General features: G+C 42.9%; 1 protein-coding gene across 1 annotated transcript in view; it reads right to left on the reverse strand.

The window, feature by feature from the left end:
- The window catches only part of TMEM100 (transmembrane protein 100), a 28,388-nt gene extending 13,161 nt beyond the window's left edge, over nucleotides 1-15,227 (reverse strand). The window contains exon 1 of the mRNA XM_072112309.1: nucleotides 15,176-15,227. The gene's annotated coding sequence lies outside the window, so the exon portion shown is untranslated. The remainder of the gene's footprint in view (nucleotides 1-15,175) is intronic.
- Nucleotides 15,228-16,140: the final 913 nt, after the last annotated feature.

The following is a 16,140-nucleotide window of genomic DNA, read 5'->3' on the forward strand; positions in this document are numbered from 1 at the left end:
GTCCCTATTCTATGGATAGGACCGAGTTTTCTATGACTGGACAACCCCTTTAATAATGTAGTAAGATCTACTAATTTCTCCAAAGATCTGACGGAGATTATCTACCCAGTCTTCTTGAAGGAGTTGTACCAACTTGATTGTTACCCACTATCCACAGCACGGTTAGGTTCTAACAATCTGATGCAAAGAGTTGGTTCCCTGCAGATCATGAGAAAAGGTTCTCACTAATTGTATAAAGTGGCAGGTTAAGAATGTAAGCAAAGCTCCTGGGTATCTTCCTCCCATTCACTGTCTAGGACATATAGCTTGGCAAACTGTTCGGCAATATCTGGCGCTACCACAATGTAGAATGGAGCAGCAGGACACATGCCAACCCTGTAGCTTCATTCGATTAGTGAGAACCAGACCCCATTTTAATCAACCATGGGGGAATCCATTCTTGTCATTGGTAGGTAACCCTTATAAATTCTGTAATGGATCTGTCCGGGACACCACTCCTGCTCCACCTTTTTTGGGGACACTTAAAGGAAACCTACCATTTAGAATGGTCGGGGTAAGCTGTAAGTACCGGGCACAGGGTGAGCTCAGGGTGAGCTGTTCCGGTACTTACTTTCGTTAGTGTTATAAACCGCGGTATCGCGGTTTTAACACTTTTTAAACTTTAGAGCAGAAGGGGCTTCGGTGCTGCGTGCGCACGATGGTGCGCGCGCCTACATAGGAAATAGCGGAGATGTTGCGTGCGCACGGTCGCACACAGCGCCGAAGCCCCTTCTGCTCTGAAGTTTAAAAAGTGTTAAAACCGCGATACCGCGGTTTATAACACTAACGAAAGTAAGCACCGGCACCAGCTCACCCTGAGCTGGTGCCCGGTACTTACAGCTTACCCCGACCATTCTAAATGGTAGGTTTCCTTTAAAAGAACCTTTACTCTAGGTCAGTGGTGGCGAACCTATGGCACGGGTGCCAGAGGTGGCACTCTGAGCCCTCTCTGTGGGCACCCAGGCCATCACCCAGCACAAAGGTCACCATTCAGGACTCCTCCTCCTGCAGTCACAGGGAGCCCAGAACGTGCCATGTTCTGCACTATTTTAAAGTGACTTGAAGTACAGGATGAGTGGACAGAGCTGGATTATCATTGAAGCCCCTTCTCAGGGCCTATGATTCATGCTGTTAGAGGGACCTTAGAGGGAAGCTACAATAATAATCCCCATTGCTCCATCTTTGTACTGTAGTCTTCAGGACACCTATACGTTCGAATCTGTGACAGAGCTGGGAGCAATAAGTTACTTTAAATGAGCATTTGGCACTTTGGAAAAAATATGTCGCTTTTGGTTGTAGTTTGGACACTCAGTCTCTAAAAGGTTCGCCATTACTGCTCTAGGTGGTGCTTGGGTAGAAGCCAAGAGTACAAACCATTTTACATAAGCTCTGGTGAGGGTGGGACACTCGTTACAGATCTTTGAAGAGAATTGAGGTCTTGATAGTTGGGAAATAGTTGAAGCACCTTGTAATTTTTAAAGGTAAACCACATCCTCGCAAACTTTTTTGGACTGAACCCGGATGAGCAGGTTTTAAAAAAAAAAAAAAAATAGTCTCTTCTGAATTTGTCCATGTCATTCGTATGAATGCTCGGTTCTGCCAAGTGTCCATGTTGCAATTCTTTATGCCCGATCCTTTAGGCCAAAAGTAAATTGGCCATAGGTCAAATACATATTAAATGTTCTACCAAAATCAGCGAAGTCTATAAAACTTTGTCTGATATCTATAACCAGTTTCAGTGGATAGATTGAATATGTGATCTTCAAAGTGCGAGGTTCTTACGTTCCAAAAACACAAAAGAAATAGGTTCTTAGTTGGGTATAAAAAAATTGTCGAAATTATTTCTGATGTCGACAGAGAAGACTGGTCAGGAGACCATTGGTGATGATGGCCTCTACTGGTGTTCAAGTCTCCGCCATGATTTTTTTATTATTATTATCGTTGAGTTGTGTCAAAAAATTTTGGTGACAACATGTACCAGTACAGTCAGTCCCCGGGTTACGTACAAGATAGGGTCCATAGGTTTGTTCTTAAGTTGAACTTGTATGTAAGTCGAAACTGTATATTTTATAATTGTAGTTCTAGACATTTTTATTTTTTTTTTATCCCAGTGACAATTGGAGTTTCAAAATGTTTTGCTGTAATGGCACCAAGGATTATCAATAAATCTTCATTACAGACACCTTACAGCTGATCATTACAGTCTGGGACTATAGTAATATCCAGAGACTTCACCAGAGGTCACAGTGGGCAGAGGGGTCCATCTGTAACTATGGGTTGTCTGTAAGTCGGGTGTCCTTAAGTAGGGGACCGCCTGTACTAATCATTGTGTGGTCTCTTGTACATGAGAACATCGCATGAAACAAAAAATTTACTGATGGATTTTATTTTTGATGCCCATATTTTTGGATTTTTCGGTTGAAAGCCTCATTTTCATCCCAATATTTCACATGTTTAGAGCCTAAGATTTTATTTTAGCTTGAGACGGGTGACGTTTCTTCTACCTTAGGTCTCCTTGTCACCACCTGGCTACAACACTAAATACATGAGGGGGAACAATTGACTTTTTTGACCTCTTTCTTCCTGATTTCGACTAAGAACGAAGCCACGAAGAAGCCCTGAAGGAATGTCACCTCCTCCTTTTTTACACTCCTAATAAATCGGCACAGGAGACAGAAAACTGTTCTTTCGACCTCATAGAACATAAAATGATAAATTTAGCGCTGTGAAAATTTTACCAACACAATAACAGAAGACGAGGAATCCTTCACGAGTGACCAGAATGTGTCCTTCAGGACAATGTTAGTTAAAGATTGGACGATTCGATGGTCTCGGTAGATTTACCATTTACCCTTATCAGAAGTTTTTTACGTAGAAGCCATAAAATATGTTAAAATCATCGACACATCAAGATACCGACTGCAATAAACACAAGGAGCCATTATACTGCAATGTCCCGAGATGTCAACAGGGGGCATTCCGATCCAGAGATGTGGGTTTGGTGATTAACAAACTTTATGGCCTATTACTAAACGCTCACAGAGAAGTAGAACAAGAGGCAAAGAAATATTCTTCTTTATTATTGGCATTGCTGTGAAAATAAACCTTAAAGGGAAAGAGCAGGAGCATGTTATAGAGCAGGAGGAGCTGAGCAGATTGTACATAGTGACCTATCAGCAGGCAGCATGTTATAGAGCAGGAGGAGCTGAGCAGATTGTACATAGTGTCCTATCTGCAGGCAGCATGTTATAGAGCAGGAGGAGCTGAGCAGATTGTATATAGTGTCCTATCTGCAGGCAGCATGTTATAGAGCAGGAGGAGCTGAGCAGATTGTACATAGTGTCCTATCTGCAGGCAGCATGTGAAAGAGCAGGAGGAGCTGAGCACATTGTACATAGTGTCCTATCTGCAGGCAGCATGTTATAGAGCAGGAGGAGCTGAGCACATTGTACATAGTGTCCTATCTGCAGGCAGCATGTTATAGAGCAGGAGGAGCTGAGCACATTGTACATAGTGTCCTATCTGCAGGCAGCATGTTATAGAGCAGGAGGAGCTGAGCAGATTGTACATCGTGTCCTATCTGCAGGCAGCATGTTATAGAGCAGGAGGAGCTGAGCAGATTGTACATTGTGTCCTATCTGCAGGCAGCATGTTATAGAGCAGCAGGAGCAGAGCAGATTGTACATATTGTCCTACCTGCAGGCAGCATGTTATAGAGCAGGAGGAGCTGAGTAGATTGTACATTGTGTCCTATCTGCAGGCAGCATGTTATAGAGCAGGAGGAGCTGAGCAGATTGTACATAGTGTCCTATCTGCAGGCAGCATGTTATAGAGCAGGAGGAGCTGAGCAGATTGTACATAGTGTCCTATATGCAGGCAGCATGTTATAGAGCAGGAGGAGCTGAGCAGATTGTACATCGTGTCCTATCCGCAGGCAGCATGTTATAGAGCAGGAGGAGCTGAGCAGATTGTACATCGTGTCCTATCTGCAGGCAGCATGTTATAGAGCAGGAGGAGCTGAGCAGATTGTACATCGTGTCCTATCTGCAGGCAGCATGTTATAGAGAAGGAGGAGCTGAACAAGTTGTACATATTGTCCTACCTGCAGGCAGCATGTGATAGAGCAGGAGGAGCTGAGCAGATTGTACACAGTGTCCTATCTGCAGGCAGCATGTTATAGAGCAGGAGGAGCTGAGCAGATTGTACATAGTGTCCTATCTGCAGGCAGCATGTTATACAGTAGGAGGAGCTGAGCAGATTGTACATAGTGTCCTATCTGCAGGCAGCATGTTATAGAGCAGGAGGAACTGAGCAGAGTATACATACTGTCCACCTGCCAGCAGCACGTTATAGAGAAGGAGGAGCTGAACAAGTTGTACATAGTGTCCTATCTGCAGGTAGCATGTTATAGAGCAGGAGGAGCTGAGCAGATTGTACATAGTGTCCTATCTGCAGGCAGCATGTTATAGAGCAGGAGGAGCTGAGCAGATTATACATAGTGTCCTATCTGCAGGCAGCATGTTATACAATAGGAGGAGCTGAGCAGATTATACATAGTGTCCTATCTGCAGGCAGCATGTTATACAATAGGAGGAGCTGAGCAGATTGTACATAGTGTCCTATCTGCAGGCAGCATGTTATAGAGCAGGAGGAGCTGAGCAGATTCTACATAGTGTCCTATCTGCATGCAGTGTGTTATAGAGCAGGAGGAACTGAGCAGATTGTACATAGTGTCTTATCTGCAGGCAGCATGTTATAGAGTAGGAGGAGCTGAGCAGATTGTACATAGTGTCCTATCTGCAGGCAGCATGTTATAGAGCAGGGGGAGCTGAAAAAAATTGTACATAGTGTCCTATCTGCATGCAGTGTGTTATAGAGTAGGAGGAGATGAGCAGATTGTACATAGTGTCCTATCTGCAGGCAGCATGTTATAGAGCAGGAGGAGCTGAGCAGATTGTACATAGTGTCCTATCTGCAGGCAGCATGTTATAGAGCAGGAGTAGCAGATTAGGTATGCTGGTTCATTCCAAGGTAATGTATGGGTTGTAACAAGGTAACACTCTGATATTGTAAAATGTCTTACAATTCAAGTCTCTACTTTTGAATAAATTCATCCCCCAGTAAGTAGGAAGTGGATGAAGCGGATGAGTAAGAATCTGATAACACATGATATGGGAGGTTCGCTGATTCATTACAGTCCATAAAGATAAGTGGATGTCACCGGTGACTTCTCATTGATGTGGATTACATGGAATTTATTCTGCGGAGGATGTGACTGATTGTAGAGATCAGTGTCCTGCAGTCGGGGGGAGGTTATGGCCATTACTGAGGATATTAAATAATATTTTGTTTATTATACATTATACTATATACAGGCTGTCCCCTACTTCAGAACACCCGACTTACAGACGACCCCTAGTTACAAACAGACCTCTGGTAATTGGTAATTTACTATACTTTATCCTTAGGCTACAATAATCAGCTGTAACACGTATCACAGGCGTCTGTAATGAAGCTTTATCGTTAATCCTGGTTCTTATGACAACCCAACATTTTTAAAATACAATTGTGACAGAAACCAAAAAAATTTTGGCTGGTGTTACAATTATAAAATATACAGTTCCGACTTACATACAAATTCAACTTAAGAACAAACCTACAGACCCTATCTTGTATGTAACCCGGGGACTGCCTGTAATTATGGATTTTATTGTTTTGAAAGATAGTATTGAAATCCATATCCACACGTCTGTTTGATAGCTGTGGCATTTGTGAACTTTTTTTGATATATTATTTAATATAACGTAAAAAAATATCTATCATTTTTCAGCAATTTTCGGCTCAGGCGGGGGGGGGGGGGGGCTGTCATGGGCAGAAGATGAATGGGAATAATAAACAAGATTCTGGATTCTTGTGGAGGACCATCTGTTTTTCATCCTTACCCAAGAAGTTGATTTTAAAAGCGGAGAAAAGGAGAACACGACAAAGGCACTTCAGGTGTTTAATGGAAAAAAAATTCTTATTAAAGGGAACCTGTCACAAGGGACCTCATTTTTACTAAAGACAGGTTGTAAAAGCCCATCACACCTGCAGTGCAAATATGTCATTCTGCCTTCTCTGAGCATTTGTGTGTAATAACTTACCTTGCACCCTGACAGGATCCTGGGGTAGTCACAGGGGTTGGGCTTTGGTTTGGATGCATTTAAAAAAAACAACATGTGACTTGTCTGTATTACTAACTCCTAAGCTCTCATCCCCCACCTTTGTGCTACTGTACAGCTCCTCCCACTGATGTCAGCTCACCAGGCTGTGACTTCTGTGAAGGAGCAGGTGAAGGAGCTGTACTGGAGCACAAAGATGGGGGCTGAGAGCTGAGGAGTCTGCAGCCAGACAAGTCACATGTTGTTTTTTGAAATGCATCAAAACCAAAGTCCAACTCCTGGGACTACACAGAGGATTCTGTCAGGGTGCAAGGTAAGTTATAACACACAATAATATTATAATGCAAATGCTTAGAGAAGGCAAAGATTATTATGTCTGAAGGTCTGGAAGGGATCCAAAGATGAAATTCTTTGTTCTGATTTTTGGTTCTTCTATATGTTATACACATTTCCTAACCTCCTTTAATAGATAACCCCTCTGTCCAGACCTGATGTTTTTGGTCAGACCTTTGGGTTCTACCATATATTATACATAGGGGCACATTTACTAAGGGTCCGTCTCAAATTTTTCCGGCGGGTTTTCCGAATTTCTCCGAATTGCCCCGGGATTTTGGCGCAAGCGATTGGATTGTAGCACAACAGCGCCGGCTTTCACGCGTCAGAAATCGGGGGGGGGGGGGGGACAGATTCGGAAAAACCGCAGAATTTAAAAACCGAATTGTGTCGCAAAATCAACAGGAATAGGTTGGTGAACTCCAGCGGACCTCGGCGGACTTCAGCGTACGACCTTAGTGAATCGCCGGAAGACCCAAATCCTCGTTGGAGAACGCGCCGCTGGATTGCGACAGGACCGGGTAAGTAAATGGCCCCCATAATGTCCATCTTCTGTTAGAGGACCATCCGTCTGTCCAGACCAGAGTTTTAAGGTCAGATTTTTGGTTCCTTGTTATTTTACACATAATTAATGACCATCCTCTTTTGGAACACCACACTTCTACCCAGACCAAGCTCTTTGGGTCAGACCTTTGGGTCAGGGCCGATTCTAGCTTTTTTGCTGCCTGAGGCGAAAACTGAAATGCTGCCCCCCTCCCCCCCAAAAAAAATCCTAGCCCTGATCTCCTTCTATATTTAGCCCACTGTATTTACAAACGCAGCGCTAGTGTACAGGGGCGGGCCTTGACCAGATTGTGTATACATAACGCATGTGATCGGTAACCAGAACCCGGTGTCTTGCAATAAAACAATACAAGACACCGGGTTCTGATTGCTTACCGCTGCAAAAGTTGTGGTACATCAGCAGGTGGTAGATGGAGGGGGCAAAAGAGTAACTGAAGGGGTCAAATAAGAACCAAAATAAGTAAGCAGGAGGAGGAGGGAAAATAGCAGCTATGGAGGTGTGAGGTGAGAGAGGCTGAAGGAAAGCCCATGTGTCAGCAGTTTGTGGGAGAGTGAAAACCTCAGAGCTGAGCACCTGGAGTGTGGAGAAGGGGTCATTAGAGCCATTAGTGGGGCCGGACAGCCATGTTCTTCTTCCTGCGCCATCTCTGCTTCTCTCACATCCCCTTCTGTCACTGCCGACAACACAGCAACCGTCGCAGATCAGCACGGAGGGGAGCCTGTAGCTCTGGAAGAGAAGCAACTAGCACTGGCAGAGCAGCACCATACATATACAGCATCGCACACACACTGGATATACATGCAGCATACACAGCATTACACACAGCAGGCAGCAGCATACACAGCATCATACACACATAATTATACATACACAGCATACATACACACATCCAGCATCATACACAGCATCACACACAGTATCATCCACAACAAGAGGGAGCATTCACACAGCATCATACACAGCACAGACATGCAGCATCAAACAGCATCATACACAGCACAGACATGCAGCATCACACAGCATCATACACAGCACATACATGCAGCATCACACAGCATCATAAACAGCATATACATGCAGCATCAAACAGCATCATACACAGCACAGACATGCAGCATCAAACAGCATCATACACAGCATATACATGCAGCATCACACAGCATCATACACAGCATATACATGCAGCATCACACAGCATCATACACAGCATATACATGCAGCATCACACAGCATCATACACAGCAGGCAGCAGCATTCACACAGCATCATCCACAGCATATACATGCAGCATCATACACAGCAGCATTCACACAGCATCATACACAGCACAGACATGCAGCATCATACAGCATCATACACAGCATATACCTGCAGCATTACACAGCATCATACACAGCACAGCCATGCAGCATCACACAGCATCATACACAGCAGGCAGCAGCATTCACACAGCATATACATGCAGCATCATACACAGCAGGCAGCAGCATTCACACAGCATCATACACAGCACAGACATTCAGCATCATACACAGCACAGACATGCAGCATCACACAGCATCATACACAGCACAGACATGCAGCATTCACACAGCATCTACATGCACCATACACACAGAAGGCAGCAGCATACATACACAGTATACACACAAAACATACACAGCAGGCTGCAGCATACATACAGCATATACATGTAGCATACCTGTAGATTACCACAGCAACATTCACAGCAGACAGCAGCAAACATACAGATGCTGCTGATCTTCAGAAGCTCCGAGCTGGTGGGCGGGGCTTGCTTATCTGAGCTTCTGCAGCAGGAGCAGAGCTCAACTCACCGGAGGATCGTTATTGGCTGTCCGAGGCTGTGGTCAGAGAAGCCTCAGCACAGCCATCCCGCTGGACCCTTCAGCCAACAAGGAGCAGCACACTGGGATCCAGCCTTCCCCAAACAGCACATCGGGCCAGTCTGCCCCTCCATCCTCCTGCCGGGCAGCGCTGCTCTATGGCTCTGGAGGAAGCAGGCAGCGTTTGATGATGTCACACTGCCTGCGTCCTCCAGAGACATAGAGCAGCGCTACAGTTGGCAGGTCCGTAGTGCTAGTGGGTGATTCGGGCGAGTGCCCAAATCACCCACAGCTATTTTGCCGCCTGTCTCAGGGCTCCGCATCTGCCGCCTGAGGCGAAGTTTTCATCCCGCCTCATGGCAGATGCGGCCCTGCTTTGGGTTATATGGTACATAATGTCCATCTTCTGTTAGAAGACCATCCCTCTATCCAGACCAGATTCCTTTCTCAGATTTTGGTTCCTCCATATATTATACATACTGGCTATAATATATGAGAAGACCATGCCACTATCCTAACCAGATTCTTTGAGGATTCGGGGCTCCTCCAAAAACTATACGTAATGTCCATCTTCTGTGAGAAGACCATCCCATGATCCGGATTAAATTCTTAACTCAGATGTTGGGTTCCTTCATATATTATACATTGGGGGACATTAATCATAGTGGGGTCTCAGGTTCGCCTACTTTTGCGCCTGGTTTGCTCTTATTTTTGGCTCCTGATCTATGATGGATCTGGTTCTGCCTCAGTAAATGCGTTTTGGAATTGTCTCATGTCCCATTCATTTGCGCCTAAATTTGTCTCAAATTATTAGATCTCATTTGTGAGCAATAATGAAAGGAGACTGAGAAAATGTGACAGAACGTTCAGGGCGTCATCTCTGCACATAAAGTCTCAGCTTGTACAATGTCCGGACCACATTCTGCTGTAAGTGCAGGGACTAAAAGTTACAGATAAAATAAAAAAAAATTCTTGCTGAAATGAGTCTTTTCCTTTTTTATTATAATGTACAGTAAATGGAGACTGATAATATTCTCAGATCTGTACAATAAGACAATAATCACTCCCAGAGATGATCCCATAGACAATAATCACTCCCAGAGATGATCCCATAGACAATAATCACTCCCAGAGATGATCCCATAGACAATGATGGAGTCGTTACTGGAGAAATTTTACATTTTAAAACTGCTCCGAAGTATTTTCCATGTTGCATAGAGGGAATTTTACATTTGGAAAGCGAAAAACTATGGGGGACATTAATCATAGTCTGTTAGACTGTTTTGAGCGTCTTTTAGCGCAAAAATCTGGCGCGTCTTGTTAATTTGCCGCATTTATGCGCCATTTTCTGGCGCACGGCAAAGTTCGGCACTTAGTGGTTTTGAGTCCCTGCGCCTTATCTGACATAGTGAGTGCGTCCTGTACAGATGTTTGCACGGGATCTATCACTAATTTGCGTCTAAAAAGGCGCAAAATAGGCGCAAATATGCACCTGCTCTGAGCAGCTGCACTTCCAAAAAACTTCCCTTTTCATTATTAAAAACATAGATTTTAGGTTCCCAAATGAAGAATTCCCTCTATGCAACATGGAAAATACTTCGGAGCAGTTTTAAAATGTAAAATTTCTCCAGTAACGACTTCATCATTGTCTATGGGATCATCTCTGGGAGTGATTATTGTCTTATTGTACAGATCTGAGAATATTATCAGTCTCCATTTCATGTAAATTACAATAAAAAAGGAAAAGACTCATTTCAGCAAGAATTTTTAATTTTTTTTTTTTCCATCTCTGTAACTTTTAGTCCCTGCAGTTACATCACAATGATAGGTTTTTGTGCAGAGATGACGCCCTGAACGTTCTGTCACATTTTCTCAATCTCCTTTCATTATTGCTCACAAATGAGATCTAACAATTGCGCCAAATTTGGCGCTAATTTAGGCGCAAATGAATCGGACATGAGACAATTCCAAAGTGCATTTACTAAGGCAGAACCAGATCCATCATAGATCAGGAGCCAAATAGAAGAGCAAACCAGGCGCAAAAATAGGCGAACCTGAGACCCCCTATGATTAATGTCCCCCTTTGTTTTTAGTAATGAAAAGTGAAGTTTTTTGGAAGTGCAGCTGCTCAGAGTAGGGGGGATTTTTGTGCCTTCTTTGAGACTTTTTAGGCGCAAATTAGTGATAGATGGCGACCAAACATCTGTATAGCAGCCGCTCACTATGTCAGATAAGGCGCAGGGACTCAAAACCACTAAGTGCCAAACTTTGCAGCGCACTAGAAAATGTCGCATAAATGCGCCAAATTAACGAGATGCGGATTTTTGCACCAAAAACCGCTCAAAACAGTCTAACAGACTTTGATTAATGTCCCCCCCCCCCCCCCCATCTCTCTATCCAGACCAGATTCTTTTTTCCGATTTTGGGTTACCTGAATTTTTCTGTTTTGTGACGATTTTTCCTGAATAGCCCCGGGTTGTGGCGCCGGCGTGCACGCAACGGAAATCGGGGGGCGTGACCGAACGATAATCCGTTGGATTCGGAGAATCCTCCGCATTTAAAAAAAACACACGCTTACCCGCACCCGGCCTGGCTTGGTGAACTTCAGTGAATTCCGACGTACTCCAGCACGGTGGCGAAACCTGGTGGACATCGGGGAAACTACCTAAGTGAATCGCCAGAAGACCTGAATCCTCCACACAGAACGCGCCGCTGGATCGCGAATGGACCGGGTAAGTAAATCTGCCCCACTGTCTATCTCCTGAGAGAGGACCATCCCTCTATCCAGACCAGGTTCTTTTCTCATATTTTGGTTCCTCCATATTGTATACCGACATGCTATAATATTTGAGAAGACCATCCCACACTACACACTGGCTATGCCCTTTAATAAGACCACTGATGGGCCCCAGTAGAAGGTCACTGACCCCATATTCAGTTTGTCTTTGCTGGACATCAAGCCCAATATTGTGGACAGATTCAGGTCCATTGGCACGCAGTAGGTATTTTAGGATGATGATGTCATTATCTTGATAAAAGCCATCCTACAATATAACAATACCTATACCTATACTTCCTGTTCTGTAGAGATTTACAATAGATATCACATCATCTACCATTCACCATAGGTCATAGTCACTCTGCATGTCTTCTGAAGCCTACACAGGTCACAGAGCATGCCCACAACTAATCACATGTCCGTATCTTTATATCTATGTGGGTACAAAGAAGCAATATAAAAGATCACTTTTTTCTTTCTTTTTTCTATCTTTCTGGTGTTATCTATAAACATAGATATATATGAAGATAACAGTCTGCGTTACTATCACCTGGTAGGCTGCGCGCTATCTATACAGGTGTTACCTGCTGTCTGTAATCCTATCTGTGATGATAATGCTGAAAAGTGATCTCTACAGTGTCCGCAGGTGGCAACCTACATGAACCATGAGTGTAGGAAATACTTCCTTTGTGTAAGGGTGCAGGAGTTTGCTTATTTTTTAAATGTATGCCGAATGGGGGTCATTTATCTTATTTCCCCCTCTCTGAGCTCTTTTAGCGCCTGTTGTGAGTCTATTTTTTTGCTCCTCATTTGTCTTTGACGTTTTGGCTCTTTGTCAAATGCAGGTTTTTTTTAAATCTTATTAGGCACAAATTTAAAAAAAGGTGCAATTTGTTGCGCAAATCCTACCATTGCCTTTCCTATGCGAGGTCAGGACCGGCGTGTTAGATAGATAGATAGATAGATAGATAGATAGATAGATAGATAGATAGATAGACAGAGGATCCGTGGCCCGATCCTAGTGTGCCTGCACCCACCATCGTTCACTTGCCTTGGTGTGCCGTTTTCATTTTCTTGAAGTAGATAGATAGATATGAGATAGATAGATAGATATGAGATAGATAGAGATGGAAGATAGATAGATAGATAGATAGATAGATAGATAGATAGATAGATAGATATGAGATAGATAGATAGATAGATATGAGATAGATAGATAGATAGATAGATAGATAGATAGATAGATAGATAGATAGAGATGGAAGATAGATAGATAGGAGATAGATAGATAGATAGATAGAGATGGAAGATAGATAGATTGATAGATATATGATAGATAGATATGAGATAGATAGATAGATAGATATGAGATAGATAGATAGATAAATAGATAGGAGATAGATATGAGATAGATAGATAGATAGATGGATAGATAGGAGATAGATATGAGATAGATAGATAGATAGATAGATAGATAGATAGATAGATAGATATATGATAGATGATACACATGGAGTATGTGGAGTCTTTTTGCACAATTATTTGCAGGAGAAATACAAAGACAAATTAGGCGCAAACCAGGAAACTGCTACACAGAGAACTCCGGCGAACTGCTGGAAAAAGGCGCAAAAAATACCCCAATGCACACAAAAAGTCACTAAAATATAACCAAAAAACAATCTAAAAAAAAACCCTCATCTCTATCTGATAATGCTTGAGAAAGGTCCGTCACCGAAATGTCGCTGTATGGAATAAAGATTTGCCTTATTTTCACTGAATTGGGAACGCTGCCTCTTCATTGGAATTATTGATGTGCCCTGGGATCTACGGCTTTGCATTCAATAGAAGTTGTCACTCTCCCTATCTATCTATCTATCTATCTCATATCTATCCATGCCCTTTCTATCTATCTATCTATCTATCTATCTATCTATCTATCTCATATCTATCCATGCCCTATCTATCTATCTATCTATCTCATATCTATCCATGCCCTTTCTATCTATCTATCTATCTATCTCATATCTATCTATCTATCTCATATCTATCTATCTATCTCTCTATCTCATATCTATCCATCTATCTCATATCTATCCATGTCCTTTCTATCTATCTATCTCATATCTACCTATCAATCTATCTATCTCATATCTATCTATCAATCTATCTATCTCATATCTATCTATCTCATATTTATCTATCCATCTATCTATCTATCTGTCTGTCTGTCTATCTCATATGTATCTATCTACCTACCTACCTATCTATCTCATATCTATCTATCTATCTATCTCATTTCTATCTATCTATCATCTCATATCTATCTATCTATCTATCTGTCCATCTATCTCTCTCCCTCAGCCTATCTCTGGGCAGTGATGTAGTATATACCGTACACATGCTGCACAGATGTAAAAGCCTCAGATGACTTAGCAAGAAATCACATCTGACCTACAATGAAAACAAGGTACAGCAGTAAAATCCCCCGTAAAGAATCTGTGACCGCGAGGAACATCATTTTACTGCGTCATAACTCGCCCAGTTCTATCTCTACACATGAGCCTTATCTTCACAAGCTGCAAATATTCCATCGCAACGCGTTCTGCAACTCAGCACATATCCCTCCAATAAACTTTATAAGAACACATAAAATCTGAATCGAATCTGAAAAATTGTTAAAACCCTTTCTGGAATTTATCTGTAGAATACGTAATGATAAACAAAACTCCGCTGCACCATAAAGATCTATGGTCAGACACAAAGCTTGTACAGATGTAGCAGAGCCAAACATGCTACAATGTGTAGAATATCTCCAAAACAGAAAATTGCCAAAAATTTCCTAAAAAACTTAAGACCCCCCCCCCCCTCACCCCCACACTACGGAACATTCTCAACTCTGCTACATCTATGGAATAGCTGAGCTAGAAGCCGTAGTGTTATTAACTAGAGGTCGGTTTCATCACCAATGAAGAAGCAATGTAAGAATAGGCAAAAAAAAAAAATTAAAACTCTGTTCGATTCACACATGAAAAAATCAATGACCCGAAAATTTGCCTTTCGGATAGATGGGTCTCATTTAATAGAATGTAGTGATACAATACAAGTACAATATAGTAATATAGTCAATATTATGGTAAACTGTAACAAGTCGCATTAGTTACTGATACAATGTATCAAGTTGTCACAATGTGCGGCGGATCCTTTGATCATTATTGTAATATTCTTATTTTTTACATTCTATTTTATATGATTTTTGTAAAAAATATTATTTTTGACCACTATCCTGCATCATGTCCCGTTACACTGCACAAAGTTCCATCGCAACAACCCAAAATAATAAAAAAAACCATAAACACAACAATAGTGAATCTTGCGAATCGGCGCAAAGGGATCCGCAATGTGACGCAAACGCAACGAATAGAAGCTGTTACTGTGCGCTAAAGCCGGACCTTACCTTTCCACAGCCGGGCTGAGACTGAACTGAGGCAGACACATGGACAGAAAAAAAAATCACTGAGTGAATGCAAATCACACACTGTAAGGGAATGTCTACAAATCGCTGGCTGTGTGCCTGGGGGGAGGACTAAGGGAGAGTGGTAAAACCTCGGGAGAGTGACAAATGTTTCCGACAGGCTAAGACATGACTAAGTTGCACTTATAACAACATGTAAACATATGCTGTTTTACTATAAAACCAAAAGTTCAGTATATAGCAACAGGGGCGATATATAGGGGCACATTTAATAAGGGTCCGTGAGACTGCATTTCCGGCGGGTTTCCCGACTACTTCCGATTTGCGCTGCACTAAACAGGGGTTTCTGGCGCACGTGATTGGATTTTGGCACAATCACGCCGACTTTCATGCAATACAAATCGGGGGGCGTGGCCGTCGGACAACCCGACTGATTCGGACTGAGCGCAGGATTTAAGATTAAAATTGTGTCTCAAGACAATGCACTTACAAGCACTGGGAAGAAGAAGGTGAACTCCGGCGGACCTGAGCGGGGAAGTGACACATGCAGGATATCGGGCGCACGATCTTGGTGAATTGCGCCGGACTTCATCCTCGTTGGACAACGCACCTCGGGGATCGCGACAGGACCAGGTAAGGAAATGTGCCCCATAGTGTCCGTCATTGAAAATGGGATCTACTTTTGCAAAAATAAGAGCAAATTTGATCTATATCTTTAGGTAAATCAGTTATGGGGCTGAGGATAGTTAAAGGAGAATTTGAGGTCCAATTGCAAAATCTGTAACAGGAACCCCATTACCAGGTGTGAATTATAACACTGGTGTAATGGGGTAACCTAGGCTCTAGAGCACAGTAGGGACTGTTACCTTTGCAAACCTTATAACTATACAAGTCAGAGTCTGACTGGCCCACCGGAGAATCAGGGGATCCTCCGGTGGGCCCTGACT

Source organism: Engystomops pustulosus, chromosome 6 (assembly GCF_040894005.1).
Source record: "Engystomops pustulosus chromosome 6, aEngPut4.maternal, whole genome shotgun sequence".
Lineage (NCBI taxonomy): Eukaryota > Metazoa > Chordata > Amphibia > Anura > Leptodactylidae > Engystomops > Engystomops pustulosus.